Source organism: Oncorhynchus gorbuscha, linkage group LG19 (genome assembly GCF_021184085.1).
Source record: "Oncorhynchus gorbuscha isolate QuinsamMale2020 ecotype Even-year linkage group LG19, OgorEven_v1.0, whole genome shotgun sequence".
Lineage (NCBI taxonomy): Eukaryota > Metazoa > Chordata > Actinopteri > Salmoniformes > Salmonidae > Oncorhynchus > Oncorhynchus gorbuscha.
In genome coordinates this window covers 29,584,333-29,590,332 of record NC_060191.1, presented here as the reverse complement: position 1 = coordinate 29,590,332, position 6,000 = coordinate 29,584,333, and positions in this window count along the sequence as shown.

Sequence of the window (6,000 nt, the reverse complement as noted above, 5' to 3'; positions counted from 1 at the left end):
AGCTGTAGGTACTGCAACCTCAGCCATATTTAATGTCTTTTGCCCATAACAATGGGTTGAAGCGGCGGATGGATATATTTTTCCACTTTCAGTGATCAGATTTTCCTGCACTTTCCAATGAAATGCACGTTCTGTTAAAGTCACAGCCGTGATTTAACCAGTTTTATAAACGTCTGAGTGTTTTCTATCCACACATACTAATCATATGCATATACTATATTCCTGGCATAGAGTAGCAGGGCGCTGAAATGTTGCACGATTTTTAACAGAATGTTCGAAAAAGTAGAGGGTAGACTGAAGAGGTTAACAGTAGAAGCCTGAAACAAGGTTCTAAAGACTATTGACATCTAGTGGAAGCCTTGGGAAGTGCAATCGGACCAAGACTTGAAAACTTACAAACCTCAGATTTCCCACTTCCTGGTTGGATTTTGAATCAGGTTTTTGCCTGCCATATGAGTTCTGTTATACTCACAGACAACATTCAAACAGTCTTAGAAACGACTGTTTTCTATCCAAATCTACTAATAATATGCATATCCTAGCTTCTGGGCCTGAGTAGCAGGCAGTTTACCCTGGGCACCTTATTCATTCAAGCTACTCAATACTGCCCCCCAGCCATAAGAAGTTAATAATTTAGAAATGATTTAAACACACTTTGCTGTAGGCTACTACTTACTAATTAACAAAAAATCCTGTGTGGTCATATAAAATATATTCACCCCACCCAGTATTGTAAACAAAACTTACCAGAATGCATGTAGTCCTTGCCTCAGACTGTGTAGTAGTGTGGGCTCAATAGCATCTCATTAGTGTGCAATAATCAGCTGTACATGTGATGGGGATAGTCGATTGAATTGGGGATAGTTTTACCAAAATATGCCACAAAACCTAGAATTGCCTTATGTGAATCCCACAAAAAAGTTTCACTGTTATAATATAAGCTAACTTTTCTGATGAATTTAAGCTACATTCCTCAAATTCCAGGGCTTAACTTCCCATGGAAATTTCCCGGAATGTTTCCGACCCTTTGCAACCCTATTTGTGAGTAAATCTGATTTTGATAATAGCCAGTGCCAACCCAGCCACTGCCCTCACCACACATCACTGGTGCAGAGAGAGACAGAGAGGGGTGGTGAGATTGAGAGGAGGAGAGCAGGAGAAACTGTGGCAGGGGTAAGAGAGTCAGAGAGAATGAGAAGGGGGGAGAGAAAGGGAAGGTGATCCTCTTGTCTTGTCTCATTGAGGTTAGCAGGTCTGTCTTTAGTCAGATCCTGCAGCATGCAGCATAGATAATCATTTCACACTCTCAGCACCTGAGGTAGAAATAGGGGGAGAGAGAAAGTTCTTAAAGGGAGAAATAACCATGCTGACAGGTAGAAAGAGCTATACAAGGTTAGATGAAGAGAGGGAGAACGTGATGAGGGTAACACATCCATGCACACTCATAAACACACATTGGCATGACGTACTGTGTGCAGTGTTGATTTGGACGTAGCACTGTTTACCATGGGTGTGCGGCTTGGAGAGACTTGTCAATACTAGTTAACCCATACATCAATAAAAAACAAATGCTGCTCTTTATCCAAGGGTTATCAAGCAAACACAAACACACTGACACATATTTAAACATATTGAAACTGAAACACAACACCCACGCATGGGTGGTAAGCTTGTCAGCTAGTAGGACTCGGCTCTGCCCTTACCTTTTAAACACACTCGTAAATGTAATGTTATGTCTGTAGCTACTGTTACCTGAAGGAGCAAAACGAGGTACAAAAAACGAGATTCAACTTTGGTTGAAGGACCTAAAATTACACCTGAAGGGGCTAATGAAATCCACGCCTCGCTGGAAGCCCCTCCTTCCACAAGTGATAAGCTAGAGCACTGGTTCTCCATCCTGATCCTGGGGACCCAAAGGCCAGCACATTTTTGTTTTTGCCATAGCACTACACAGCTGATTCAAATGATCAACTCATCAAAAGGTTTTGATGATTTGAATCTGGTGTATAGTGCTAGGGCAAAAACAAAAATGTGCACCACTTTGGGTCCTCAGGACCAGTGTTGAGAACCACTGAGCTAGAGGCTCGGATTCATTCCTATTATTTAATAACTCTCTATAACGGGCCCAGGAATGGGCGGTGAGGGGCCAAACAGGCATTGTACCTCGTTTGTCTCCTTCAGGGAACAGTTGTTATAGTCAACTTTGGTACGACATAATATGGGGAAATAGAATCCCACCCCAAGCTGACCCAAAAGGATACTAAATGAAACAGTCCATGGCAGACCCCAAATGCCTCAGTCCTTGTATTGTGCACATGGCGTGCTGCCTAGTAACTTTTCCCCCTGTCCCAGCCATAAACACACTGTGGGCTACACTGTGGGCTACACAGTGACATTCAAGCAATAAAACCTCACGGAAGTGTATAGTGATGCCCAACTCGTCACAGCACAAATATCTCATACAGTCAACCCTTTAATTAGACAACACCCAAGACGCTGGCAGACCCCTGGTGGAATGGGTGCGTACACCACTAAGTCATTCATGCCTCTTGCCGCTATACGCCAGCGCCCGGTTTCCCAAATTCATCTGAAGGTGAAGTTCATTTTTAGAACCATAGGATCCTTAAGATGCTTTTGTGAAACCGGGCCCGGGGAGATCCAGTGGGACAAAAAGCTGGTCACATAACTGGATGTCCCTCGTAAAGCACAGGGCGTGTAACCTCTGTTACTCTTCAGAAGCAAAAGGAGGAAATAGCTCATAAGATAAGGACCTGTAGGGCAATTGGACTCAACGTCACCTTAGAGGCGCCTGGGGGAGAACCGAGTTCAGGAAGTTCAGGAAGGGTGCACGGATAACGCGTGGAACTCCCCGACATGTTTAGCTGAGGCCAAAGCTATGAACAAGGAGTAGAATGGTGCCAGAGGATGGCTGACATTTTATGTGCTCCTTAACCAACTGTGCTATTTTGTAATTTTTTTAGTTGTTTGTAAACTTGTTTTAAAACTTATTTTATACATAATGTTGCTGCTACCGTCTCTTATGACCAAAAATAATTTCTGGCATCAGAACAGCGATTACCCACCTCAAACTGGAAGAAGGATTTTTCTTTAACGAGTCCGACGCAAGGATATACTCCTTTCTCCGGAACGGGCCCAAATCCCCGTCATTTGTGTGAAGAAAAGACGGAGATAAAGGGGGCAGAGGTCGGGCTGCCTTCTGAGAATTCATAGGGGAGTGAGTAAACTCTCACTGATATCCATTCTATTGGAAAATAAAATAGATGACCTACGATCAAGATTATACTTCAAACGGGACATTAAAAACTGTAATATCTTATGTTTCACCGAGTCGTGGCTGAGCGACGACATGGATAATATAGAGCTGGCGGGATTTTCCATGCACCGGCAGGACAGAGAAGCTATGTCTGGTAAAAACGAGGGGCGGGGGTGTGTGTCTATTTGTCAATAACAGCTGGTGTGCAATTGTCTAATATTAAAGAGGTCTTGAGGTATTGCTCGCCTGAAATAGAGTACTTTATGATAAGCTGTAGACCACACTATCTACCAAGAGAGTTCTCATCTATATTATTCATAGCCTTCTATTTACCATCGTAACCGATGCTGGCACTAAGACTGCACTCAACAAGCTGTACAAGGCCATAAGCAAACAAGAAAATGCTCATCCAGAAGCGGCACTCCTAGTGGCCGGGGGCTTTAATGCAGGCAAACTTAAGTCCGTTTTACCTGATTTCTACCAGCATGTCACATGTGCCACCAGAGGAAAAAAACTCTAGACTACTTTTACTCCACACACAGAGATGCATACAAAGCTCTCCCCCGTCCTCCATTTGGCAAATCTGACCATAATTCTATCCTCCTGATTCCTGTTTACAAGCAAAAACTGAAGCAGGAAGTATCAGTGACTCGCTCAGTACAGAAGTGGTCAGATGACGCAGATGCTACGTTACAGGACTATTTTGCTAACACAGACTGGAATATGTTCAGGGATTCATAAAATGGCATTGAGGAGTATACAACCTCAGTCATCTGCTTCATCAATAAGTGCATTGACGACGTCATCCGACGTCCCGTACGTACATATCCCAATCAGAGCCAGTGATTACAGGCAGTATCTGCAATGAACTAAAGGCTATAGCTGCCGCTGTAAAGGAGCGGGTCTCTTAATCTGGACAATTATAAGAAATTCCGCTATGCCCTGTAATGAACCATCAAACAAGAAAAGCGTAAATACAGGATTAAGATTGAATCCTACTACACTGGCTCTGATGCTCATCGGAGGTAGCAGGCCTTGAAAACTAGTACGGACTACAAAGGGAAACCCAGCCGCGAGCTGCACAGTGACGCAAGCCTACCAGACGAGCTAAATGCCTTTAATGCTTGCTTCAAGGCAAGCAACACTGAAGCATGCATGAGAGCACCAGTGGTTCTGGACGACTGTGTGATACATTTCTCAGTAGCCGATGAGCTAGACCTTTAAACATATCAACACAAAGCCGCGGGGCCAGACATATTATCAGGACGTGTGCTCAAAGCATGCACAGACCAACTGGCAAGTGTCTTCAATGACATTTTCAACCTCTCCCTGACCAAGTCTGTAATAACTGTTCCCCCAGTATATAGCCTCGTTAATGTTATTTTTTTGTGTTACTTTTTATAATTTTTTACTTTAGTTTAATTTGGTAAATATTTTCTTAACTCTTTCTTGAAATGCACTGTTGGTTAAGGGCTTATAAGTAAGCATTTCACGTTAAGGTCTACACATGATGTATTCGGCGCAGGCGACAATTAACGTTTGATTTGATTTGTAGGAGAGGATCTTCAGTTCCACCGAGTACAGAGGGTCAAAGGGGGCCGCACACAGGGTGTCCAAATCCAGCTCCAAGAACCCCTTTGGGCGCAAAAGTTTTAGAGACCGGCCTGAGACAACGTTCTTGGCACCAGAACTCAAACGCTTGCCACTTATATGCATACATCCCTCTCGTGGAGGGTGCACTTGTGGACTAAATGGTAGCAATAACATTCAGAGGTAAACCTCTAGCCATCAGATTGGCTCTCTCAGGGGAAAGGCACATTGGAACCAAATATCCGGCCTTTCATACCAAACCTGCCCGTTCGCCTGGAATGGCAGGTCCCTGTACGACGGGAGTTGCCACGGGTCCCCGCCTAAAAGGTAAATGATCTCCGTGAATCATGGTTGCCTGGGCCAACGGGTAGCCTCCCGGCGGAACCACTCCAACGTGGGCTGAATCACAACCACTGGTGGAAACGCAGAACGCAGGGTCCGAGGCCACTGGTGCGCCAGAGCATCCGGCACTCAGGTCTCTCATTGACAAAAACAGATGACACTCCGGGTTTTCTCGAGCTACGTAAAGATCTAAGTCGGTGCTGTCGAACCGCTCTCATTTTTGGACAACCATCTAGGGTATAGTCTCCACTCCTGAGGAAGAGGCATTGGATAGCATATGGAATAGCCGCATCAATAATATTCACAGAGGAATGACCACTATCATAGAAGCCATCATCCCCAGGAACTGATTGAAAATGTACCGTGCTCCGCAACCAAAATTGGGCCAAGCAGAGCTGGAATGGGACACCGTTTCTGGGGAAAGAAAAGTGTGATTTATGCATGAGTCTAACTCGAGATCAAGGATTGGAATGCACTGCAATGGGGTTGGACAGTGCTTTTTCTAGTTTACAATAAATCCTAGAGAATGAACATGGGACACTATCCTCAACTTTTGTAACACCGCTTGTTCCCTTGACTCTGCTACTATCAGCCAATCCACTGTCCAGATAGGCCAACACCCTCAGCCCCTGACCCCTCATGGGTCCCAGAGCTGCCTCCACTACCTTTGAAAAGATGTGAGTAGAGATGAACAAGACGACTGGGAAGACCAAATATTTTAGGCTATTGCCTCAAAATGGAGCCTCAGGAACTTTCTGTAACTAGGGAACTAAGTGCTGGAACTAAGTGCTTTT